The sequence below is a fragment of the Bos javanicus genome, chromosome 11 (assembly GCF_032452875.1).
Source record: "Bos javanicus breed banteng chromosome 11, ARS-OSU_banteng_1.0, whole genome shotgun sequence".
Taxonomy (NCBI): Eukaryota; Metazoa; Chordata; class Mammalia; order Artiodactyla; family Bovidae; genus Bos; species Bos javanicus.
In genome coordinates this window covers 80843148-80870649 of record NC_083878.1, presented here as the reverse complement: position 1 = coordinate 80870649, position 27502 = coordinate 80843148, and the positions used below count along the sequence as shown (strand labels likewise).

The 27502-nt window shown below is 44.6% G+C and overlaps 1 protein-coding gene across 1 annotated transcript in view; it reads left to right on the top strand.

Moving 5' to 3' along the window:
* The window catches only part of VSNL1 (visinin like 1), a 120752-nt gene that overhangs the window by 50979 nt on the left and 42271 nt on the right, over positions 1–27502 (top strand). The window lies entirely within an intron of this gene.

Sequence of the window (27502 nt, the reverse complement as noted above, 5' to 3'; positions counted from 1 at the left end):
TGGGGTCGCAAAGAGTTGGACATGACTAAGCGACTAAGCCCTGCATAGCACACCTCAGTCAAAGAGGAAGTGCATGGGAGGGCTTTTGCAACAAAGGTTCCTCTATATGCAGATAAGAAAAATATATAGATCCCCAAAGCTTTGAATTTAAAAGGAAGTAGGGAGTTCTGATGTATTTTAAGGTCAGCATGGATGGTCGTCTACATTTTATCAAGTTCTAAAATATGAACTCTTCCCAGCATTTTCTACTGTTTAGAAGTTAAAATTCCCCCATTGTTGTTTAGTGACTAAATCGGGTCCAACTCTTTTGCAACCCCGTGGACTGTTGCCTGCTAGTCTCCTCTGTCCTTGGGATTTCCCAGGCAAGAATACTGGAGAGGGTTGCCATTTCTTTCTCTAGGGGATTTTCCCAGCCCAGGGATCCAACTTGTGTCTCCCGCATTGGCAGGCAGATTCTTCACCACTGAGCCACCACAGAAGCCAAGGACATTAGATAAAACCGTTCAATGAAAGGTATTTGTACCGCAGTGATGTTTCAGTTTTGCTGAATTTATCAGTTGTATTGGTTCTAGATTTGACATGATCTAAGACATTCCTTTTTCTTTATACTTGGATAATTTGTGGCTTGTGGAAGAAATGCATTGTTTTTCTTTTAATTTTTTCTGACTAAAATACCAAATATATAATAGTGCTCTTATCATTTAAATGCAGCAAATACCAATTTGAGCAATATGATCCATCCACGTGCATGTATGTGTGTTGGGATGATTATATAAAATATTGAACATTGTCATTCTCTCCTGAAGTTGAACATCTCACATAGCCTTTGCTCCAGCAATACCATCCTGTGCATATAAAAAAGGTATATATAAGAATGCTCATAGCTGCACCATTCACAATAGCAAAACTGGGAAACAACCCAAACGCCCATCAAAAGGAGAGTGGAAAATAAACTGTGGTATACTCACACAGTCATCCAAACAGTGGAACTTCAGCAACACTGAAACATTAAGTGCTCAAAGTCAGTCTCAAAATACTTTAAATTAAACACAGATAAGATAAAAATATATTTTATAGAACTACAAATAAAAGCAATAAAATCACACAAAAAAGAAAGCAAGAGAGTGATGAAGACAGGATTAAAACCGACGGTTGCCTCCCATGCATAAGAGGCAAAGGGTGAGATGGAAGTTTAGCCACGTGGTTAGATACAGATTGTGTCAAAGTCTTAGCCACTGCTTTGGGGGCTGGGTTTGCAGGTACTTATTAAATTACTCATTTTATTAATGCAATAAGCACGGACCACCAGTGAATGTCAAGAATCCATGATTATCATGAATCTAGTGCTGACCTCCTGAGAGCTCGAGGTATCTATAAAATTCTCTCCTTGCATGTGCGTAGAAAGGACAAAAAGTGGCAGGTATGCATGTTATAAGATCACTGTGACATTTCTAAGAGGATCTGAGCCATTGGTTTTAGTGTGTAGAGATCTTCTATATGGAAGCACTGAGAAATGCATTTATCATTGACATAAATAGACATAAACTGCTTTTGCACAGAAGTGGGATGGTCATTTTCCTAAATTTTTATACCACTCTCCATAGCTTTCAAAGTCACATCTTCTATCGTTTTATTACCCAGGAGTGAGCCTGTGCCTCCACATTGTCTTCCCTCAGCCCCAAGGAAAGTACAAATAAATGAGATTTGTCAAAGCCACTTTCCTCTGAGGAAAGGTCATGCAGGCTGTCACTCTGTGTTTAAGAGAGCTGTGTGTACCACGTTTCTCACTATTTGTTTACAGTGAGAGCGATTTTGCCTTTGAAGAAATAGTTCAAATGCAGGAAATGAAGTATTTTATTTACATGCTGGAGGGACTCCACACGGAAAATAAAATCCACCTCAAAATAAGGGAGGAGCATGTATAAACATTAAAAATCCCTCAGCGTTTTATGGTACAACTGATGTACATGACCAACATCAGCCCCCGTTTCTACCTTCCCCAGTCCACCTCAGAGTAGACTTTTTTCCAAGAAGGTGAAGTTTTATCCTGGTAGATGGAGTTTAGATTCTTGGCAGACTCTTAACAACCATATTTAAACTCAGCCACTGCTCTGGTTATCAAATAGTCAGAAAGTAGGCAAAGTCTTCCTCTCCTTTGAGAGTTGTCCAAGGACAAAATACAAAAAAGAATCACAGAGGAAGTATGCCACTTCCTTTCACAGGGAAAAAGAATAAAAGAAAGAAAGACAGGTCTGATAGGTTAGAGAGGAGAGTAACAGAGAAAGATGTGGTTTATGTAATGAAGGCCCAAGAGAAGGGCTGGGAAGAAAACTCTTCCTTTAATGCTGCTTAAAAGTACAAATGTTCACCAAGGCAGTCTTCATCTTGGTGAATAGGCATTTTTCAGTAGTCCCTTCTGTCTCAGGCTGAACGGTGAGACATCCTGGAATCCAGCTGAGTGAACAAAGCGGCTGGTGGCCTCTGCCCTCTATCTGTGAGGTCAGCCTGGTACATTTACTGTTACTGACCTGACCCCGTTTAGGCTTCAGGAGAGTCACCTCACTGCTGTAGCGTCAGCTGTGAGGAGAGCGTGGGGTAGAGCAGGATAACCAGAGAGGCCCCTGCCCCCGCCACCCCCTGCAAGGCCGGGAACCACAAACCCTCAACTTCAAAAGACTTTGTATGCAAAATATAAAGAAATTCCATCCAGTCTCTCTTTAGAACTGTCCAAAACTGAAGTTCAGAAAACGTAGATAATTTTCCCAGTGTCACAAGAAGACTGGCGATCAGGACAGACATTAAAGATAGGGTACCCTGACCCAACTGAAGTTCAGAAAATGTAGATTATTTTCCCAGTGTCACAAGAAGACTGGCGATCAGGACAGACATTAAAGATGGGGTACCCTGACCCGCCCAGCAGCCCACGGCCCTGCCTGTCCCCTGGATTCTCTTGGCAGCCTCTCATCACCCTCCCTCCAAGCCCCTCCACCGTACAACCTGCTGGAGTGAGCCTTGAAAAACACGGGGCTGGGCATGGTCCTTCCTGGTTTGTGGCTGGTGGTAACCGAACCAGGCTCATTTGCCTGACGCATGGCAAGCCAAACGCTGAGATGGTGAGGTTTGTGGCAGGGAAAGAGCTGACTCAAGACAGCCAGCCAAGGAGCTGATGGACAAAACAGCCAGGAGAAGGAGTCTCAGATCCACTGCCTTGAAGGCAAAGGGCATGACATATTTATATAGAAAGAAGCGAGGTTGTCTGAGGCCTGGGGCAAGGTGATGCGAGTAGAGAAAAGGTGAGTTATCAGCATTCGGTGCAGATGTGTCCGGGTTACATGCTTCTTCATGGGATGCATGTTCAAAAATGGAGGTGCTTTAGCAAGATCTGAGGATGGATGTTTTGGCCCTCTGACATCAAAAAGTCACTCATCAGACAACTGTGCAGGCCCAGTTTTAGTGTCAGCGGTCCCTACCTGCTTTAGTCAGCCTGACTAGACAGGAGTTGACGCCAAGTTTCTGGAAAACAGCTTAAGTGCCTGTTGTTCCTATAGTGATCCGTAGTCAGAGGAGTTATCTATAGGAGTGGTTAAGAAGTGTTGTGATATTATTACCTCGCTATGTGAAACTTGGAGGGAATGCAATTAAAGAAAAAAAAAAAAAACTAAACCAAGCTTAATCAGTAAAGGCAGGTTACAAGCAGGGTTTTTTTGTTTGTTTTTTTAACAATCTGTTCCCTTATCTGCTGTTCTGTGGAAGTCAAGGATTTCTGTTAACCCTATGGGGCACAGTTTTGCAGGTTTCATTCATCAGTCCTGTAGAGCAGGAGTCCCCAGTCTCTAGGATTTAATGCCTGATGATCTGCGGTGGAGCTGATGTAATAATAATAGAAAGTATTAATAACAGAAATAAAGTGCACAATAAATGTAATGCACTTAAATCGTCCTAAAATAATCCCACCCCGCCCAGTCCATGGAAAAATTGTCTTCCACAAAAACTGTCACTGGTGCCAAAAAAGTTGGGGACCACTGTTATAGAGGACAGTCAGCTCACTTCCATTAACATAAAACCTGGTGGCTAGCACAGGGTCTGCCACAGAGCAAGCATCAGTGTTTGGTGAGTGCCCTATAAATAATAAACACTGGCTGTGTATCTCCTTTTTGGGAAGCCTTGTGGTGGAGGCATAGAGAAGCGGCTAAAGGATAGTCCTGCCTGCTCTTCAGGAACTCAGAAGCTAATTGTAGAGACACAGTTAACCACAAGCCAAGGCAGAATGACACTAATGCATGTTGTTGGGGCACAAGCGGAAGGTAGATGTAATTTCATGATGGCATATTAAAGTAAGAAGTTAATTAATGCAGTGCAAATAGCTTTATCTGTACCATTTTTCTAGATTCCACTTGTTCAGTCACTAAGTCATCTCTTTACGACCCCATAACTATATACCATGCGAGGCTCCTCTATCCTCCAATATCTCCCAGAGTTTGCTCAAAATTCATGAGTTGGTGATGCTATCTAACCATCTTGTCCTCTGTCGTCCCCTTCTCCTCCTGCCCTCAATCTTTCCCAGCATCAGGGTCTTTTCCAATGAGTTGGCTCTTCCCATCAGTGGCCCAAGTATTGAAGCTTCAGCTTCAGCATCAGTCATATCAGCAATGAATATTCATAGTTGATTTCCTTTAGGATTGACTGGTTTGACCTCCTTACAGTTCAGGGGACTCTCAAGCGTCTTCACCAGCTCCACAATTCAAAAGCATCAATTCTTTGGCTCTCACATGCATTAATACACAGTATTTGACATATGTGCACTGCCACGTGTAAAACAGATAGTGGAAACCTGCTATATAGCACAAGGAGCTCAGCTCGGTGCTCTGTGATGACATAGATGGATGGGATAGGGCGTGGGCTGAGAGGGAGGTCCAAGAGGGAAGAGATATATGCATACATATAACTGATGCATTTCATTATTCAGCAGAAACTAACACAACATTCTAAAGCAACTATACTCCAATTTTTTTTTAAAAGAGAGTAAGTTTAAAAAAATCATGGGATTTAGAATCTGACAGACCTGAGATTCAATCCTAGCTGTGCTACATTTGCCAGATCTCTGCCTCTCTGAATCTGTTTCCTTATCTACATGATGGAAATAATAAGCCCCGGCCTGTCACCTCAGTGGTGGAGTCCCAAAGGAAAGAAAGGAAGTGAAAATGACTTGCAACCTATAACAAGATGTTTTTGCCATCATGATAGATGATCCGCTCATTTACTCTCAAAGAACCAAGGTGGAAAATAGGTTTTATTTCCTGTGCCAAAGGCAGTGGCAGCATAGAAAGGTCTATAGAGGAGGAAGTGAGGTTCTGCGGAGGTTCAATAGGAAAATGAGCCTGAATCGAATAGTGTTGTCTACCATGTTTCCAGGGTAGCAGGATCCACCATGAGGCTACATCCCCAGCCCTGAGATTCTTAGCCACTGAGTTCTATGCTTTCTCCAGCACAGTGGCCTCTCCCAGCTCCCTGCTACCAGGCAGAATAAGGCATGGTGTTCCAGATCTTCTGTATTCAGTCCCACCAACCACTTGGCGTCCTGTCCCCCACACACCTCCACCTGCTTCTACCTGCTCAGTCTCTACTGCATATTATTTTGCAGATGAAGAAAGAGATAAATTCTCAGAGGTAACTAAATAGCCAAAGATTGTTCTTCTGGTTCTGTTCTGTGCTCATTCGCTCAGTCGTGTCCAACTCTTTGTGATCTCATGGACTGTAGCCAGCCAGGGTCCTCTGTCCATGGGATTTTCCAGGCAAGAATACTGGAATGAAGTGCTATTCCTTCTCCAGTTGATCTTCTTGGTCCTGGGATTGAACCTGCATCTCTTGCATGTCCTGCATTAGCAGGCAGATTCCTTACCACTAGTGCCACCTGAGGTCTAGCCCAATTCTCTTGAGCCACTGTTTTTCCACCAAGCAAAAACAATTGCACCAAATTTTCCCCTCAAGAGTGTTAAGTGATAGGCAACACTTACAGGTGTTAGGGCCCGAGGCAGGTGGGAGGGCCCGAGAGTGCCTTTGAACCATCTCTAATCCAACGGTTTGAATTTTAGTAAAACTTATTTACATATAACAGAAGAGTTCTTGCCTAGGGATTCCATGTGTCCATCCAAGCGGTCGTTTCCTGAATAGCTCCTGTAATTTGGTTTTTAGAAAATACTCTTGCTGCTTATCCTTCAAAGACTGGGTTTATCCATTCATTTAGTCATTCAAGGCCCATTTCCTTTATGCTTTTTGTAACATGTTCTCTGTCTTGGGACTTGCCCTTGGTAATCTCAGAACCTGGTAGAGCTGGAATATCTTTTTTTTTTTTTTTCTGTATAATGCTTTTCACTTCACAAAACTATGTTTATTTTACAATAAAATATAATTGGAATTCCATTCAGTGAGCAATTGTCGGGGCCTAAAACTTAAGAAATACAAATCTCGACCCCAAAATTCTGATGATATAACTACCCAGAGACAAGGATTAGAACAAAAATTTTTTTAAATGCTATCATAGAATCAGGAGCATCTAAACATTTGATGATAAAGACATTTTAATAGAACAAGAGAGATTTTCCAGATAATAGCGCATTATTACCTAATTCGCTAAAGGGCTCCCTGGGTAGCTCAAATGGTAAAGAATCTGCCTGCAATGTGGGAGACCTGGGTTTGATCTCTGGGTTGGGAAGATCTCCTGGAGAAGGGCATCGCAACCCACCCCAGTACTCTTGCCTGGAGCATTCCATGCACAGAGGAGCCTGGCGGGCCAGAGTCTATGGAGTTGCAAAGAGTCAGACACAACTGATCGACTAACATTACACATTACACCTAATTTGCTTTATGGCTTTAGCAGTTTACTCTCAAATTGTGCTCTTATGTTTAAAAACCTACTATTAGAAGGAAATATGACCTCAAAGATAGTCCTGAGAAAACCCATGAATGATATTTTGAGAGACACTGGCCTGTAATGTAAAATTTTGTATCTACCCTCTAGGGATAACTTCCTCAGATTTGTTTTATTTTATTTAGTTAGTTTTGGCTGTGCTGGATCTCCCATTGATGTGCAGGCTTTAGTTATAGCCAGCAGGGGCTACTCCCTAGTTGCAGTCAATGGGCTTCTCATTTCAGTGGCTTCTGTCATCATGGTTCCTGGACTCTAGGTTCACAGGCTCAGTAGTTGTGGTGGCACACAGGCTTGGTTGCTCTGTGACATGTGGAACCCTCTCAGAGCAGGGATCGAACCCATGTCCCCTGCATTGGTGAGTAGATTCTTAATCACTGGACCACCAGAGAAGTCCCTTCCTCAGATTTATAAAGGGTTCTTTGCAAGCTCTCAAAATGTTGTTGTTGTTGTTCAGTCGCTCAGTCATGCCTGACTCTTTGCAACCCCATGGACTGCAGCATGCCAGGCTTCCTTGTCCATTACCAACTTCTGGAGCTTGCTCAAACTCATATCCACTGAGTCAGTGATGCCATCCAACCATTTCATCCTTCATCATCCCCTTCTCCTCCTGCCTTCAGTCTTTCCCAGCATTAGGGTCTTATCTATCAGGATCTGAAAATGTTAAGGATCACCAAAGATACTTGTATCATTGACAGGCTGAACATTCTAATTTCCATAACAGCAGAGTTGTGGGGTGTCAACTGACATGAGACAAATGGGGAAGATCTCCCTTCTATACTAGACTTTCAAATAAACTTTGCAGGCAATAAAAGAACAAAAGTTTCTAGATTGCACTCTGTGAAATTGCTTTCAGTTTGTTGGGGATGCTTTCCTGATTCATTCAGGGCCCATTATTTAAGCTGTATTTTGTCCAGAGCCCCATGAAAATGGGAAGGCCCCACAGGGATGAAATGTATCTGCTTGCCATTCATTCTCCTAAGCACCTATGTGCCAGATGCTGTGTAGGCTCTGAGTCTACAGAACACGTCACAGATCCTTGAGCTCAAGTGGCTATGATCTGGTCCTATCAAGAAGTCTATAGGTCGAGTGTATGAGATATGTATGTGTGTGTGTTCAGTTGCTCAATCATGTCTGACTCTTTGCAACTCCATGGATTTCCCAAGCAAGAATACTAGAGTTGTTGCCATTTCCTTCTCAGGGAATCCTCCTAACCCAGGGGTCAAACCCTCATCTCTTGAGTCTCCTGCATTGGCAGGCGGATTCTTTGCCATTAGCACCACCCGGGAAACCCCTATAAATGGGTAGGTGTATATATACGTACATACATATATATATGTGTGTGTGTGTATGATATATATATATATAAGTATGTGTTTTTTATATACACACATACACACATCTATGGTACAGGGGCTATTGTTATCAAGACCATGAAAGACAAGAAGGACATGAAGGCCTAGGGACGGCTGGTGGGAAAGGAGATATTAAAGCTGAGTCTCAAAAGAAGAGTGATTTGGACCTGAGCTGTCAGTCTGTCTGGAAACTCCAAAATCCCAGTGACCAGAATCACAAAAGCTAAAAAAAAAAAAAAAAACCAACTATTGTGTTTGAGAGCTCCTTTGCATAATGCTGGCATGAGGCCCTTCTGATTGAGTATATCAGCTTGAAACAAAAGTACAATGAAACAAACACAACAAACTCACTCACTAAAACCTCTCGGCAGAAACTTGCTGAGATAATTTGGAAAACCGCCTGTTGAAACTAAAGCTCATACCCACCAGGACTCCACCACAGGCCTCCTCTCTGGTGTCTCCCCCTTTTCTCCCTTCCTCCCTTTCTTCCCTTCCTTTGTGATCACTCTAAAGTGCTTCCCATCTGCCTGGTAGCACACTTGATTCTCCATGACTGAGGAGCCAGACTTTGGACATAGTATTTCCTCACTTGAAGCCATAAGAGTTGGAAAGTCAGGAGACCTGACCTGCAGAGGGGCCAGCAGAGTCAAACACGTAGGCCACCTTGCAAGCAGCATTCTCCCCTCCTTGCGGTGCTTTCTGTGTCCTCTGGGTCACATTCAGGAGCAAGCACCAGGAGTTTCTCTGTCTACTTTGTTGTAAGCCATGTGTGCCACATCCAGCCATCCTTCTAGGACCAGCTCAGAAGTCTTGTTGTAGCCACGTGTTCCGGGAAACAAACTCACTCAGAAGAATAATGCAGATCGTGGAGTGCAGTTTATTACACCAACGGGCCCAAGGTAGAGTCTCCTTTTAGCCAAGGACCCCGACCAGTTTTTAGGAAAACCTTATATACCCTAAGTGTACGTGTCCAAACCCACCTCCCCCAAATTCCCTGAAACTAGTCGGAACAAAGGAAAAAGAAAGATACAATCAAAGTTAACCTGTGATTCATAAGCCTTAAGCCTAGGTAGTTAACAGTGGACAATTATCAATAGGCTTGTGGTCATACCCCAATAAGCATAATAGAATGTATGATTCTATTTGGTTACACAGATAATAAGGTATTCTTTTAGGCAATGGGGGCCTGGTTTTCTGTTGGTATGTCGTTTCCATAGATACTGGGCATATAGCTCAAAGTCCACAGTCCGGCCCAAGATGGAGTCCTGCTTTCAAGAGAGAGCCTGTTCTGTTTCCTCCTTCAGTCTCGCCCTGGAAGAGCCTCCTTTGATCTCCTTACCCTCAAAGCCAGAAGAATCTCTTTCTCCACTGAGTTCCTTTGACTTTGATTCACCTGCATCCATCTCAAGACATTATGGTTTTGCAACAAAATTCTGTAGGCTTTTTTCACCGTCTCTCTAAATAGAAGCCTTCTTCATTCTCTAGAGCCTATACTGCTGTCAGTGTTTTGCCAGAATACACTTCAATGTGATGTGGTTTGATGAGAAGGCTAGAAGTGTACCTGGCTCTTCCGTTAGCTGGTCTTGTGAACTTCAAGAATGTCTTATGCTTAAATGTTGTTAAGTAAGTCAACAAACCACTCTGACCCTCAGACTCCTCATCTTTCGGATGGAGAGAATTACTCTGATGCCTGCTTATATCATGAGAGAGCCAACCAAAGTGCTTTATAAACAGTGACTATCCTTGCCCAGGTAAGACTGATCAGGACTTGATCTTAGGCACCTGGGCATGGGAAGGCTTCCAGACACCCAATAGCCAGTCTTTTGGGCTGTGGCATCAAAAGCTGGCTCCTCTATCAGATATTTATCAAAATAAAATGTAACATTGCTTCTCAACACCTGATTCAAATCCATTTTGAAAATAATACTCTTGGCTCAAGAAAAGATTTTTGGGTAATCAGTTTTGGGGGATTCAGATTCTGCTTGTTCATAAGAGGTAATTAGGAGCAGGCCTTATTATAAATTTGTTGGGCAGAGCGATATACAGAAGCATTTTAATTCCTTTGGGAAATAGACATTACATAAGACACAAAATGTTATCCAGATTGAGCTGGTGAGAACGTGGTAATTTTTAGTGAGAACCTGGAAATCCATTTCCACTTGGAATGTTTGCCAACATGATCCAGGCTGCACTTCAACTTGAATTAATGTGGAAAACAAGAGCTGGGGTCTGAAATCTCAAGGAAGAGATGACAATAAAGTTACAGTTCTGAGAAAACAAGGTCCCATGTAAGACTGCAAAGATACTTTATCAGGGTGAGACTGTCTCAGGGAATAGCTGGCTATTTCCTGCATGTCTTGCATTAGAGGGAGCATTTATCCTGGAAGGGTGGAAGTGATAACCTTCTTCTGTCTCAAAGGGTGTGAAATTATGTTGAATGGCTTCCACACCTTGGGACTTTACTTTCCCATGATAGGGTAGGTGTCAGTTAGAGAGATAACAATGATCTTTGCAGCCATGCCATCCAAAGGAATGCTCTTAGAGAATACCTCAACTTCTGCAGCCTCAGGTTAAGGTTGCAAAGAGTCCACCCTTATCCCATTTTACAAAAGAGGAAACAGATGTCCTAGGGGGTGAGGGGAGGGCTTTCCAAGGAGCTGTTTCCTAATCTCTCCAATTAACATCTAAAAGGACGTGCCTCAACTCCAGGTTCTGTATGAGGGTTTAAAGCCAGAAGAACCTACTCTTCCTGTTAGCTATTCTTTTCAGTTAATTCAGTTCAGTCGCTCAGTCGCTCAGTCGTTTCCGACTCTTTGCGGACCCCATGGACTGCAGCACGCCACGCCTCCCTGTCCATCACCAACTCCCAGAGTTTACTCAAACTCATGTCCGTAGAGTCGGTGATGCCATCCAATCATCTCATGCTATGTCATCCCCTTTTCCTCCCACCTTCAATCTTGCTCAGCGTCAGGGTCTTTTCCAATGAGTCAGTTCTTCACATCAGATGGCCAAAGTATTGGAGTTTCAGCTTCAGCATCACTCCTTCCATTGAATATTCATGACCGATTTCCTTTAGGATGGACTGGTCAGATCTCCTTGCAGTCCAAGGGACTCTCAAGAGTCTTCTCCAACACCACAGTTCAAAAGCATCAATTCTTCGGCGCTCAGCATTCTTTATAGTCCAACTCTCACATCCATACATGACCACTGGAAAAACCATAGCTTTGACTAGACAGACCTTTGTTGGCAAAGTCATGTGTCTGCTTTTTGATATGCTGCCTAGGTTGGTCATAACTTTCCTTCCAAAGAGCAAGCCTCTTTTAATTTCATGGCTGTAATCACCATCTGGAGTGATTTTAGAGCCCCCAAAAATAAAGTCTGTCACCGTTTCCATTGTTTCCCATCTATTTGCCATGAAGTGATGGGATCGGATGCCGTGATCTTTGTTTTCTGAATGTTGAGCTTTAAGCCAACATTTTCACTCTCCTCTTTCACTTTCATCAAGATGCTCTTTAGTTCTTCACTTTCTGCCATAAGGGTGGTGTCATCTGCATATCTGAGGTTATTGATATTTCTCCTGGCAATCTTGATTCCAGCTTGTGTTTCCTCCAGCCCAGCATTTCTCATGATGTACTCTGCACATAAGTTAGATAAGTAGGGTGACAATATACAGCCTTGACGTACTCCTTTTCCTATTTGGAACCAGTCTGTTGTTCCATGTCCAGTTCTAACTGTTGCTTCTTGACCTGCATACAGATTTCTCAAGAGGCAGGTCAGGTGATCTGGTATTCCTATGTCTTGAAGAATTTTCCAGTTTGTTGTGATCCACACAGTCAAAAGCTTTGGCATAGTCAATAAAGCAGAAGTAGATGTTTTTCTGGAACTCTCTAGCTTTTTCAATGATCCAATGGATGTTGGCCATTTGATCTCTGGTTCCTCAGTATGTATTAAATGTATTAAAGGACAATACATTTCTAATTGGAAACAGAACCAAAGAGGAAGAAACAGCCCATTCCTATTACAGGGTTGGACTTGAATATAAAAAATTATATCTGGATCTCTCAATGTAAAGCTGTTTTACATCACTGTGTTTTTCTGATGTTTTGGAAGGGTGAGAGGGACTGGGATCTGATATCATTGACCCATCTTAGTAGAAATCATTTCCTCTCCTCCTGTGGCCTGTTCAGCACCTGCTAGAAGAAAGCTGTCTGTTTTTTTGATTATGTACTTTTGTGTCTCCACTTGGAATGGTTCTTGGACCCTCATCTGTCCTTCCAAGGTTGTGATGAAACTTGGGCTCCCCTCCCTGTGACAGTGCTTGTGTTGCTGGGTATCATAAGCAGATGAGCTCTAAGACAGCTTCTCCCCTTACATCTGCAATCAGTGTGCTCCTGTCATCACTGGAGAGAATGCAGCAAAGGTAGGGGGGAGGTTCAGCCATGAAACAGGCCTCTCCATCTATGAAATGCCCAAAGGCACCCTTCACTATCTTAGGGGAATCTTGTTGTAGATAATCACCCATAGCAGCTTCTACCAATCACCCACCTTTGCCAAGCACTACTAGGTTGTATGTATAAGTCTGTAACCAAGAGCCCTGGATGATGCAGTTTGAACCAGACTCCCTCAGTCCTTTAAAGAGCTTGCAGCCTAGTAGAACAATCCATGTAGACAGTGCAAAAATCATAGAGAAAGTGATATCTGTGCAAAACCCATGTAGATGTTCTAGCATAGTGAATTTCTAGATAATTCTCTTCACTGAAGGGACTTGCCTGGCGGTCCAGTGGTTAAGACTCCATGCTTCCAATGCAGGGGACGTGGGTTCAGTCCCTGGTTGGGGAACTAAGATCACACCTGCTGCATGGTGTGGGCAAAAAAAAAAAAAAAATCTTCACTGAACATTTCATGGTACCTTGAAATAGAGGTCAGATTGGCAGCTGCAAGGATGATGACATTAGCAGCGGTACAGGGCAGGGGTGCAGGGGAGCAGGGGGTGGTGTGGCAAACAACGGCAAGCCACTGTGTTGGCTAAAATGTTGGCTCACCAAAAAGGTATCAGGGAAAAGTGAGGTTGGAGATGTGAGTGGGGTTCAATCGCAGAGAACTCAGACTGCCAGAAAAAGCTCTGACGTACTGAATGCTGTGGCGAGGTAGAGACGGCTTCCTGCCGGAATGTGTTTGAGGAGTGTGGAAATACTGGTGACCTGGTGTTGTCTTCCTCTTAAAACAGCATAATGAGGGACTGGGAAGGAAGAATTATTTTTCATTTCCTTTGTAAATGGCCCCAGTGACTCTGTGGGTGAGGCTGCAGGAGCTTGCAGCGTGCCCTCCAGCAAATGACTTACGTCAAATTTGACGGAGTTATTCATCAAGTACGTACCAGCTGTACCTTGTCTGTGCTCACTAAACCCTGAGGGGAGCAGGAGGTAGGACTCCCATGGAAGAGCCGGGCCATCTGGGGGAGATGAAGCCTTCCAAGCAGACAAGTGCAGGGACAATTTAAGAGCTCAGTGAAGTTACGGGTCCGTCAGAGCTTTGTGAGCTCAGGTGAGAAGAAGGGAAAGAGAGGACCAGGGAGGGGCTGGTAAGGCTTCCTGGGCAGAGGGTGCAGGGCCAGGGTGGGAGCTGGGGGCTGGGTCCCAAGCAAGAGACAGAGTGGGGAAAAAGCTATTGCCTCCTCAGCACAGGTGGTGAGCTGTAGGTGGATAAAGCCCTGCTCTTGGAGTGGCCGGTGCCTTCTGGAATGCTCAGGGGCATTTGGAATGTTCCTTCCCATTGTCTGTTCACCCAGGCAGACTTGCTGCCTCCTCCCTTTAGCAGTGGAGACTGACCCCACCCCACAAGACTAGTCCTGTCCTGTCATCCTGGCCCAGTTCCCAGCCTGAGCTGCCTGCTCCGAGCCCTCCGCTTGCTGAGAAAGAAAGTGAATTCGTCAAAACTTTCAGGGTGAAGACAGTGACTCTGGGTGTTCCAGAAAGACCCTCTGGGTCTGGCTGTTACAGGCAGCATCCGTGACTTCAGATCCCACACCCCTGACCTCTCTGAAGTCGAGGAGCAAACTCAGTGTGTTCTGATTTGAAATGAAAAAGAAATAGCAGGACTTCCCTGGGTATCCAGTGGTTAAGACTTCACCTGCCAATGCAGGCGGTGAGGGTTCGATTTCCGGCTGGGGAGCTAAGATCCCATGTGCCTCATGACTGAAAAACCAAAAGATAAAACAGAAGCAATACTGTAACAAATTAAATCAGTTCAGTTTAGTTCAGTCGCTCAGTTGTGTCCAACTCTTTGCAACCCCATGGACTGCAGCACGCCAGGCTTCCCTGTCTATCACCAACTCCCAAAGTTTGCTCAAACTCATGTCCATTGAGTCAGTGATGCCATCCAACCATCTTATCTTTTGTTGTCCCCTTCTCCTCCTACCTTCAGTCTTTCCCAGCATCAGGTTCTTTTCAAATGAGTCAGTTCTTCACATCAGGTGGCCAAAGTATTGGAGTTTGAGCTTCAGCATCAATCCTTCCAATGAATATTCAGGACTGATTTCCTTTAGGATGGACTGGTTGGATCTCCTTGTAGTCCAAGGGACTCTCAAGAAGACTCTCCAACAACACAGTTCAAAAGCATCAATTCTTCGGGGCTCAGCTTTCTTTATGGTCCAGTTCTCACATCCATACATGACTACTGGAAAAACCATAGCTTGGACTAGACAGACCTTTGTCAGCAAAGTAATGTCTCTGCTTTTTGATATGCTGTCTAGGTTTGTCATAGCTTTTCTTCCAAGGAGCAAGTGTCTTTTAATTTCATGGCTGCAGTCACCATCTGTGGTGATTTGGGAGCCAAAAAAATAAAATCTGTCACTGTTTCCACTGTTTCCCCATCTATGTGCCATGAAGTGATGGGACCAGATCCCATGATCTTAGTTTTTTTAATGTTGAGTTTCAAGCCAGCTTTTTCACTCTCCTCTTTCACTTTCATCAAGAGGCTCTTCGGTTCCTTTTCTTTTTCTGCCATAAGGGTGATATCATCTGTGTATCTGAGGTTATTGATATTTCTCCTGGCAATCTTGATTCCAGCTTGTGCTTTATCCAAGCCAGCATTTTGCATGATGTACTCTGCAAATAAGTTAAATAAATAGGGTGACAATATACAATAAAATACTTTAAAAATGGTCCACATCAAAAAAAAAAAAAAATCTTAAGAAAGACAAATTGGATTTTTTTCTTAGCTTAGTGCAGGACGGGTTCAGGGAAAAGTATAAGACAGATGCAGTCCTCTGTTTTGTGTATGTATTTTTTGCTAAAGGGCACAATGATGGGAGCTAAAATAATGGATATTATTAAGATTATTTGGGGCTTGGATCCCTCTATCAGAGATACAGAGCGCAGCTCAGAATATGTGTTAAATAAGTAAGAGCTGAAAAGGCAGCCTCTTCTGTGTGTAAAGAACAACGCTGGAGCCGACACCACAGTTTGAACCCAGGTTCTGCCCCTAAGATCTGCGAGTTCTTGGACATGGTCCTTCACTTCTCTTATCTTCGCTTCTGCCGCCGTTAACTGCTTCTCCATCTTTCCCTTACACGTGCTTCCGCTAAAGCTGCTCAATTAATGCCCCAGTCACTTTGGCCCTGAGGACTGATGACAGGGGTGCAGGGGTGCGGAGGCTGGCCTCACAGTGTGGGGGAGATCCTTCTGGCTCTGCCGGCCTCTTAGCAGCCTCATGTCACCCTTTGCCCCAGGGCCTTGTCCGTCTCTTTGAGGGGGAGTGCTGTCTTGCCTCACATCCTGTGAATCAGGCTTCCCCGGGGACCAGCCATCCCACCCCTGTGGGGAAAGAGGGGAAGAGAAGAGATTGTTCCAGGCACAGATGCCAGCCCGAATTCTCCCAGCGGCTGGGGAGGGAATCTAGCAGACAGAAAATTCTCCCTCTCCCTGTGTGTCTCTGCTGCAGACAGTAACAGCCTCGGAGGCGTTACCCTGACTCCAGAGGAGAGCTTTGGGAGGAAGTGACTTCCCCTGGACGGGAAGCCCAGGTGGCGCACTTGGGGCACGTGTACAGGCCCCTTGGAGGGCTGAACGGGAGGAGCAGGATCCCATTTGAGGCAAAGCATCCTCACACTAGGGATGGAGGTTGGTGGCCGGGAAGGTTCCTGTTATCCTTGTGCAATCTGTAAATATGCTGTCTGCTCCAGGGCACTGTCACACCTTGGAGGTGAGTAGAGAGGGGGCAGGTTGTTATTATAACAAAAAATACAGTAGAAACCGCACGCTTTAGGTCCTTTCTGTTTTGTTCTTCAGTCACTCAGTCATGTCCAACTCTTTGTGATCCCATGAACTGCAGCACAACAGGCTTCCCTGTCCTTCACTATCTCCCGGAGTTTGCTCAGACTTGTGTCCACTGGGTCAGTGATGCCATCGAACCATCTCACCCTCTGCCACCCTCTTCTTCTCTTGCCCTCAGTCTTTCCCAGCATCAGAGTCTTTTCCAATAAGTCAGCTCTTGGCATCAGGTGGCCCAAGTATTGGAGCATCAGCTTTAGCATCCATACATCCAATGTATATTCAGGGTTGATTTCCTTTTGGATTGACTGGTTTGACCTCCAATCCCAAAGAAAGGCAGTACCAAAGAATGTTCAAACTACCGGACAATAGCACTCACTTCACATGCTAGCAAGTTCATGCTCAAAATCCTTCAAGCTAGGCTTCAGCAGTACATGACTCGAGAACTTCTAGATGTAAAAGCTGGATTTAGAAAAGGCAGAGGAACCAGAGATCAAATTGCCAACATCCGTTTTTTGCAAGAGAATTCCAAAAAACATCTACTTTGGCTTCATTGACTACGCTAAAGCCTTTGACTGTGTGGATCACAGCAAACTGTCAAAAATTCTTAAAGAGATGGGAATACCAGACCACCTGACTTGTCTCCTGCAAAACCTGTGTGCAGGGCAAGAGGCAACAGTTAGAATCAGACATGGACTGGTTCAAAACTGGGAAGGGAGTACCTCAAGGTCCTTTCTAGGACAAATCAAACTGTGACTAGGTGCGGAGATGAATGATGGATAGGTGACAATAGGCAACATTAACTGAATGCTTATCAAGAGTCAGGTACTGTTCCAAACATATCATTTTGTATATGTTAACTCATTTGGTCCTCAGAACGGTGTATGAAGTAGACATTGGTATTCCCCCACTTTACAGATGAGGAAACTGAGGCAGAAGATGATTGATAACTTTCCCAGGGTCACGTGACATTTACACCCAGGCCGCTGGGCCCCATTGCTGGTGCTCTTTACTGGGTGGATGTATCCCTAATAGAAATCTCAGAGGACCTGATCCCTACTAAAAAGGGTAATTTGTATAGTTTACCTTCCCACAGTCTTTAATTCAAAACATCCAAATAAACAACTGATGTGGTTCCAGAGTACAGACAGGTGGAAGGAGTGAGGAGCCTGGAGTCCAGGAGTCTGTTGGACTGAGGCAAGTTCTTCACTCTTGAGTCTACGTTTTCTCACCAGACAAGGAAAAGGCCAGGGTCCTTGTGAAGGCCAACGAGGCAGAGGTCTGACAGTGCCTGTATTTCCAGTGCGAGAGCTCCTTGCCAGCAGTGTTAGAGTTGGCTCAGCGGAAAACCAAGGAGAGCTGACTATGTATACGAGGCTGGAGAAGCCTACTCACTATGAGGAATTACAGCTTCATTCTCAAGCAGGCTTAATGATTACAGATTATGGGACCAGGCTGCCTACTGCCTGGCACTGACCAGAGGAGACACAGCGGGGTGGCTTGATGAAACGAGGTGGTAGACATTGTGGGTTGTATACCCAGTGGCCATGGTCCTCGTTCTCTGCCCGTGGCCTACCTCCCATGGCAGAGGCTAAAAACCCTGGTCCATCTTGTATTTGAGATGTGTGCATGTCACCCAATCCTGGTCCAAACGTATCTGAGAAAAGCTGTGCTGGAAACTGGGGCTGGTACTGAAAAAGCATTTCTTCACTTTAGAAGGACCAGAGTAGTGATGTTTATATAGCACCTGCGTGTGATTTCTGGAATTGCTATGGCTAACTCTCAGAGGTGAAGGAAGATGCTGATTCCAAGCTGAGCATGGCAAAATGGAAAGACAGAAGGAGCCTGGGCCCTTGCTGATATCCCTGAGCTGCTGACTTGATCCTAAAACAGTGTCTGGACCATGCGTTGTATGGGATAATTAACCCTCTGTGATGTGGGCCATCTTTGGTTGGTCAGTTCCTTGCAGAAGAAAGCATCATAAGAGATTGAAACTGATAGCCAGGAGCCCTTGGTTCTGATCAGGACTCCGCTGCTAAGAAGTTGTGTGAATCTGGGCCAGTTACCAACGTCTCCGAGGCATAGTCTCAATTTATTTATTTAATTATTTACTTTTATATTATACTTTTTTGTTTTGTTTTTTTTACCTTTTCAGACGCACCTTACAGCATGCGAGATTTTAGTTCCTTGACCGGGGATCAAACCCATGCCCCCTGCAATGGAAACATTTAGTCTTAACCACTGGACCACCAGGGAAGTCCCTTAATTTTTTAAAGAGGCTAGTAACCCTTGCTTTACCTCCTTCTCAGAACACTTGTGAGACCACATGAAACTTTTTTAGCCCCACCTCCTACTTTGTTCTGAAGATACATTGGGTTGGCCAAAAAGTTCATTTGGGTTTTAATGAACTTTTTGGTCTACCCAATCGAAATGAATAAAATAGGGTATGGATAAAAATGAATGAATAAATGAAATGAAAAAAGGAATGGGTAAAATTAATTTTAAAAGACAAATATGGGGGCAAACTCCATGTTCCATGAACAGAAGAAAGGAGTTCAACATGACTGAGCACCGGAGATGGAGGGACCAGAGGCAGAAGACGGGAGGTAGAAGAGATAAGCGCAGCCTCAGTTTCCACCTCTGTAAAATGATGGAGAGAACCACATGACCTCTTAATTTCTTCTCCAACACCAAGATTCTGGAAGCCAAGTGGAGCTGTCACTAATCTCTGCTAGATGTGAATGTCTCAGTACCACATGTCCCTTGGCATCATAGCAGTTTTTCTGCCCAACTACCCGCAGGGGCGGGGACTGTCTTACTCATCACTGTCTCCCCAGCACCCAGTAACAAAAACTAATTGGTTAATAGAACAAGTTAATTAATGAATAAAGGACTCTGTCTTACAGGTTACCTGAAGTGTTTGAAAAATAAATGAATGAAACATTTTCTAGTGTGTAATCCAGAATAATAAACCTACAGAGATTCATAATGAACCATTGCATATAGTACATTTAAGTAAACAGGGTGCAACAACAGGTAACAGGATAGTATAGCATCCCATTCTCGGAGTCAAGTGGCTCATTTTCTTACAAATATTTGCCAGCAAAAGAGAGTCATCATGAACTTCCTTAAGTACTATTTTTCCCAAAGAGGAAATGAAAGAGTAAAATGTAAAGTCGAGATGTCTCATATGAAAAAGCTATGTAATGACTTGAAAATTAGGCTGCTTACGTTTGAGTTTGTAATGAGATTGTCAAAGAAAAAAAGCTGTGAGAACTGAAAGGATTTTCTTTTAGAAGAGATGCGAAGGAGACCATTAAAAACATAGATGGTCTCTGAAAATAGATGACTGTCTGCTTTCTAAGTAAATCTCTCTGCATAGTCAAGGTAGGACTTATTTTTATTCATGTTCTTTTAAAAAATGTGATGTGTCTACTGAGAGCACGATAAATGATGACACTGTTTAAAGCTAATATGTTGTGGATTCACAGATCAGCCCAGTAAAGTCTTTTGCAGACTCAGAAGCAGGGACTTAGAGACATCTTTCAAGATGACGCAGCTGGGTTGCCAGGGTAACTCGCTGGATGAGGATGGGGCTGGTTTGGGGAGAGATTACATAAGACAAGACCCACTGGGAAGAGCTAAGGGAAGTCCTGGAGTCAGGGGATGAAAAGAGTTCCTTCTGCCTTCAGGAGGAGGACATGGATCAAGGTGGGGACACTTGGAAGTGGACAGCATTAGACACCTGGATTGGCCACCTAAATGGAATATCTTAGGGAACAGACTGATGAAGAAAGAAAGCTCTGGGTAACTGAGGATTCCAGTTGATAGAGAATTAATATAAGAGCAAGGATGACCATTTCCCCAAGAATCAGTCTTACCATTTTCTTTTAAGATGTCAGAGATATTGAAGAAGATGCCCTCTTATTTTGTGTTTTATGTGTTTATTGTTCAAATGGATGAATGACTCCCTTGAAGGACCAAGATTCAGTTGAATTTGTACCTGTCGATGGAGGAGACATAAAGATACTGCTGAGTGTATGTGTGTGTGTGTGTGTTATGTGTGAGAAAGAGATTTGATACACACACACACACACACACTGTCCAGATACAGTGTTTTAGTTGCTCAGTCGTGTCTGACTCTGCAACCCCATGAACTGTAGCCTGCAGGCTCCTCTATCCATGGAATTTTCCAGGCAAGAATACTGGAGTGGGTTGCCATTTCTTTCTCCAGGGGATCTTCCCAACCCAGGAATCGAATCTAGGTCTCCTGCATTGCAGGCAGATTGTTTACCGTCTGAGCCACACACACACACACATATATGTTCAATTTACACACATAAAAATATATTTGTTTATATGGGTGTCTTGTGAGAGAGAGAGATTTTATACATACACATACACATCTATATTTCCAGTTTACACACATATAAATGTATTTGGTTATATAGGTGCCTTAATTAAGATGAAAATTCAACTGAGTGTGACAGAGGTTCATCTCATTTCAACATGACTGAAAGTTATTTTTCTCTTGTGGAAAGTCCAAGCTGGCCTGGCCACTGCTGTGCAAGCCATCAGGGACTCAGTCCTCTTCTCTCCTGGTGCACCTTCCTGGGGTGTTGCTCTGATTCAAACAACCCCAAGTGGCTCGCCACGGCATCACATTCTAGCTAGTGGAAGGAGAAGTCAGAAGAGATGGGGGAACATACCCTTCCTTTTAAAGGCAAGACCCCAAAATTGCACATGTGCAGAGCTTAGTCTCACGGCAATACGTAGCCACAAAGGACACTGGGAAAGTAGTCTTAATTTTGGATGGCCATATGCCCATTATATAAGTCACTCACCCTGGAAGGAGAGAAGACTAAAAAATGGGGAAACCTAGCAGTCTCTCACCAGCTTCTCTTCAGTTGAAACATTCAATTGTTTAAGCATCTCTGTGGTTGAGATTTGAGGCATGTCAAGCAGAAATGGACTCACTCTGCATGTGCTTTTGTTTTACCAAAGTGTGCAATGTCAAGTTACCCATCCTGCCTGGACTGGGCCTCACTACCTCTCCCAGGTTTTGCTCTGTCTGATGTGATGGGGCTTGATGGAAATTTCATCCAAATGGATGTGGCCATAAATATGCCAATGGTGGTCACTCCATATGCTGCAGGCAGTGGCGTTCATTTTTGAAGCATGAAAAACTGTTGTCCATAATTTGCTAACACAAGAATCCCCTGTCACTTCTACCCTTTTCCTGTGCCTGCTTTTTGAATCTTTAATCCCTACAGTGCTGCCTCTGCGGGGTGCAGCATTGGACTAGAGGACCACGATTTAGTGCTTGCATTTCTCTCCTTGTGTCAGTGTGGTAGCAGAGGTGTTTATTTGCTCAGTGACTTGAACATCACATGAACAGCAGGCTTCTAGGGGCATTAGGCAAATGCACCATCACATGAGGGACAAACACCTAACAATGGGTGAGAGATACTGAGACACAGGGCCTGTAATCACATTCATTGTGAGAGTTATTGATGCAGAATGACTGCTCTTTGTATTCCTTCCATGTATCCATTCATCCATTCATCTATCCACCCATCTGTCCATTCACCAATTCATGCATGCATCTACCCATCTATCTATCCATCCATCTGTCTATCCATCCATCCATCTATCCCTCCATCCATTTATTCATTAAAATGCCCTACGAAAGTCCCAAATTAAGAGCTGAGGATATTGAAATGAATCAGTAGCCATGAGGATATTGAAATGAATCAGTAGCCATGATCCATGAGTTCCTGTCCTCATTGAGCTCAGTCAATGGGAGAGATTGTCAAGTAAACTGACATTGATGATTGTTGTTGTTGCTTAGTTGCTAAGTCATGTCCGACTCTTTGCGACCCCGTGGACTGTAGCCCGCCAGGCTCCTCTGTCCATGGGATTTCTCCAGGCAAGAATACTGGAGTCAGTTGCCATTACCTTCTGCAAAGGATCTTCCCAACCCAGGGACTGAACCCATGTCTCCTGCATTGGCAGGCAGTTTCTTTATCACTGAGCCACCTGGGAAGCTGGCGTTGATGATGCAATGAGGTAAATGAACTAGAAGCAGTGAAAACCAGGTAGTTCTGGGAAGAGACTTGGGGTGGAAGGAGGAGGCTTCCCAGAAGAAATAATACTTGAGCCACATCTTAACACATTGAGCCAGTTGGCAATGAAAAGAAGGAGCTGTTGACAGCAGTACGCATTTGCAATCCTTTTCTTTTTTGGCTGAGATTTATTTCTTCCTAGTCCTAGTGCACACAATCATCTTGCAAGGCAAGATCTTAGATATTTCTCAGCCACACTAAAAATACATCCATAATCTAATGGAAACAAGCACGCTGGCAGAATGTTCCCCTTCCTGCCCATTAGTCAGCCTTTTATCAGAAGAGCCCTGTCGAGGACCAAAAACATGACGTTGGATTGCAACGTGTCAGTGATAGGGGACTGGAAACATCCGGGTGATGGGGCCTTGGCTGTCCATCTCCACTGTGTGTTTCCAAGGAATCTTCCTCTGAACTCTAGCCAAGCAAGGGCAGAGCCCAAAGCCCTGAACCCTGCTTGCTTTGATCCAGTAGTGCCTCTGTTGGCTTTTTCTCTTGGGGGACATGAACATCTTTGTTCCATTAAACAAGCAATTACGTCCCTTTTCTGTTCCTGATGGTAGTTTTCAGAAAGAGAAAAGACAGGGGAAAGGGAGCTAATATTTACCAAGTTCCTACTGTGTGTCCAGTAGATGCTATGAGAGAAATCGTGGAGATAGGATCCCCTTGGAAAATTAGTGAATAGTTACAATAAAAAGGACAAGAGCAATAATGATAGCAAACACTTATGTGTTATATGCCAGGCATTATACTATGTATGTTCTATGTCTTAATTCACCTAATTCATACAACAGCCTTTTGTACTGGATACCGTTACTGTCTCCATTTTGCAGATGAGGCAACTGAACACAAATAGAGAACTGTAATGTGTCTAAGGTCACACAAATGCTGAACGCTTGAACTGTACACAGATTTCAACTTTGGAATCCCCAGCTCTGATCTTTACTGTATGACCATGGACAAATTACACAAACTCTCTGGGCCCCCGTTTCTCCATCTCAGTGATGGTGACAGCAATGCTTCATGTCCAGCTCAGTCATTATGTTGAGATACCGTGCTCGTATAGATACAAAATGAGGGGTAACCATGACTATGACAAATACACAGTGGAACCCTCATGTATGACTGCTCTGGGGTTGGCTTTACCCAGGAAGTGGGGCTTGACCTGGGCCAAAGGGTAGATTTTTTTCAGGTTAGGATGAGGTTTGGAAGATTATTCCGAGGAGAACAGGGGTGGCTCCAACTGACCCCCATGAGATCCCAGACCAGACAAACCTCGTCTCTGGGTTTATTCCCTCCTCATGAAAGGTATCGGGACTAAATAACCTCTAAGGACTCTCCTTCTTGGGAGAGTCACCCCAGTGTTTCTTTCATGTTAAACTCCCTTCTCTTGCTCATGGTTGCCCTCCACCTGCAGCCAGGCAGAAGGTGGGGCCCTATGCTGGAGAATGCTCATTTTCCCCTGAGCTGGACAGAGTTACTGGCCCAAAGCTCATTGGCTCACCTCACTTTTCATACAATTGCCTAGAAGCAAAGGATACATCTTTCCCACCAGTTATTCATTCGTTTATTCCACCAAAACGTAAGTAGCACATGTCAATTACATAGCTCTTTTTAGGGTGATCAAGAGAAAAATCCACCAGACAGGATCCCATCCCTGTCTGGTGGATAAAGAGCTCCCGGTCCAGGTGTGAGGGATGAACTATTAACTCCTTAAAGCAAAATGTGCTCAGCTGCCTTTAACAGGGAAGTCAGAAAGGTTTGGAAAGGAGGCTGGGAGGGAAACATGCTGAGGAGGGGCCGTTAGAAGAGACCTCATGGAAGAAGTCGTATTAGAGCTGGGCTCTGAACCAGCGTAGAATTCCCCAGGACTGTAGTGGGGAAGGCATTGCAACAGGCATTGCTTTTATGTGGGCAAAGCCCCCTGCAGTCTATCTGAGGCCTCTCCCACAACCTTTGCTTTTGTGGCAGCAGAAGCGAGGGCACTGAAACAGCACTTCCGGTTGTCAGACTTCCCAGTTGGGGAAAGCATTGGCTTAACGATGTTCAGCAAACTGCATATTCACGATGAATCCCGTTGGCAGATTTTGCCAGCCCTGAGCACTAAAGAGTGCCTCTGACAACATAATTATCCCTCACTATGAGTTTTGCCAGTTGTCACTTTTCCCAAGAGCTTTGCTTAACAGTCAGAAGGGAAACCAGTCTGATGGGCTCCACAGCACTTTCTGTGGCTTTCTCATCTTGTCCTTTCCCTCCAAACCCATGCCAGTTTGTGCCTGCCTTACTTACTCAGCTTTGGCCAGCACCCAAGGGAGCATTGACCCTCAGGATCAGGTTCAGAGCATTTTGCTTTTCAGCAGAATCCACCACGAGGAAGCTCCCTGGGCGCTCACTTTGCATTATGTCCCATCAAAGCCATCCAGATATATTTGCATCTGGAAGCATGAAACACATGGGCAGTAATGAAGGAAAATGGAAAAATGCAAACCTGCTTGTTGGTGAGACAGCGGACCCAAGGACTTTGGGTTTCCCAGGTGGTGCTAGTGGTAAAGAACCTGCCTGCCAATGCAGGAGACGAGGGTGTGATCCCTGGGTCAAGAAGATCCCCTGGGGGAAGGCATAGCAACCTGCTCCAGTATTTTTGCCCAGAGAATTTCATGGATGGGAGGAACCTGGCGGGCCATGGTCCATAGGGTCGCAAAAGAGTCAGACACGACTGCAGCACTGAAGTGACTTAGCAGTCAAGCATGGAGAAGGGCAAGTAGGAGGTGACTTAAACTATCTGCTGGATGGCCTGGTGACTTTTCTTTCTCATGGAGTTAGTCCAAGCACCAGCTAACACAGACAGCTTACTGTCATCAAACAAGCCTCCATGTGGCACCTCCATCCCTGTACTCCACTGTTCTCTTGGCTATGACAGGTTCCCTTGGGAGGACATGGTGAAGGGAACAAGTCACTCACATACTGTGAACATCATCACAGAGAGAAGCCCAGCTGCCACACACTGATTCTTGACTCCGGGTGGCCCTGCAGCCAGCTGTGTGGCTCCTGTTGGGCTCTCATGGTTAATTAATGAAGTCCTGTTTATTTATTATGAACTGTTATGAAATGGCACAGTGTAGCCTTGTCCCATGAACGCTGCTAGCTCCCTGGATGCTCTCTGCAGCACTCTAGCAAGCCCCACGAAGATGAGGAAGGACAGAATAAACTACTCCGAATACCCCATGCTGATGGGCAGTGCAGTTTTAGGTGGCATGAACTGACAGAGCGAAGTGAATTTGCTTTCTAAATGCAACCTTGGTCAAGGTGAGCTCCATGTCGACCCTGAATTACAGTTACTTGTGTATATGTCTCAACTTGCTTGACTACAGCTCCTGGAAGTCGGGAGCTAGTTGAGCATCCTTAGAGAAGTTACCTGGTGGATCAGATTGGTTGGAGGAGTTTCTCCTGCTTTGTATTAACAGGGTCTGGGAGTCCATCCTGGTCAGAGGTGGGGCTTATGAACTATGCCTGAGGAATAGGAATAGGTCTCTGAGGAATAAATAGTACAGGAAGCAAGGCTCTCTGGGTCTCCTCCAATGGATGGCAACCGGAGGGTGGATTCATCACCTATTCTCCTATCTCATCCACCTTAGAATGGGGCACTCCTTGGAGAAAAATGAGAATTTGGAATAACACGGAGAGTAGCATCTTTTGGCAGTTGTCCGCTGGGGCTCTTCTCCCCTCTGCCGCAGGGAAAATGTTGGTTTTGGGGAACGCTAAAAAATAGCCATCAACCTGATTTCTTTAGCTCCAGCTCAGTCTTGAGTTTAAGTTTACTGTCTCCCAGTGAACTTTATCTCAGAGTTGTTAGAGGGGCTGTCAGGGGCCCTCCTGGGCAACCGCTTGTTCATCACACCAAAGAGGAAACAGGCTAAGCAGGAAAGGCCTTAGTGAAGAGATCTTGAATCCAGTGCTCTGCCCACTCTTCCTTGCAGCCTCCTGTCCATTGAGAACCATGTTCTCAATCAAATTTCCTGGCTTCTGGAATCCTGCAGTTAATTTAGAAAGAGGGAGCATAGCAGAAGTGCTCTAGCCTCATGGTAAGTCAGACCCTGTCTTGACCAGAAACTGCCGAGCCCTGGGTGGTGACTGGATTGCACAGCGGCAGAGCTGTTCTAAGGAGGCAGCGAGCAGAAGCCAAGGGGTGCTGTTTCCATGGCAACTGCCTTTCATCCTCGGTTTGCCAGGTTAGGCATTCTGGAGCAGAGCAGGGCTGAATTTTTGCCCCACCATGTAATATTTTTTCAGTTTTGAAAATGCCTTCATTTACATACGCACACACATACATACACACTCACCACATTTGATTCCCAGTGGCCCTTTTCAGGTATGGAAGAACCTTCCCAGCCTCAGACAGCATCAGTAACCTGGGAAGGGGAGGTGGGGAGAGGGGATGAGAGAAGTGTGAGGGGGACCAACTGTCATCACTGTACCCAGTGACCAGAGTTTGGTGGTCATTGTTACTGTCAGTGTTCAAGATTGTTGTCACCTGGTGTATCAGTATTCTGTTGCTACAGCAAATTGCTACCAACTGAGTGACTTAAAACAACACAGATTTATATTCTTGTAGTTCCAATGGTCAGATGTGTGACATGGGTTTCACTAGGCTAAAATCAGAGTGTCTGCAGGGTTGTGTTTCTCCTGGAGACTTGTAGAGAATCCACTTCTTTGTTTTTTCTACCTTCTAGGGGCTGTTGGCTTTCCTTGACTGATGGTCCCTCCTCTGTCTTTAAATACAGAAGAATGGCATTTTCAATTCTCTGCTTCTGCTTATGTTCTCACATCTCC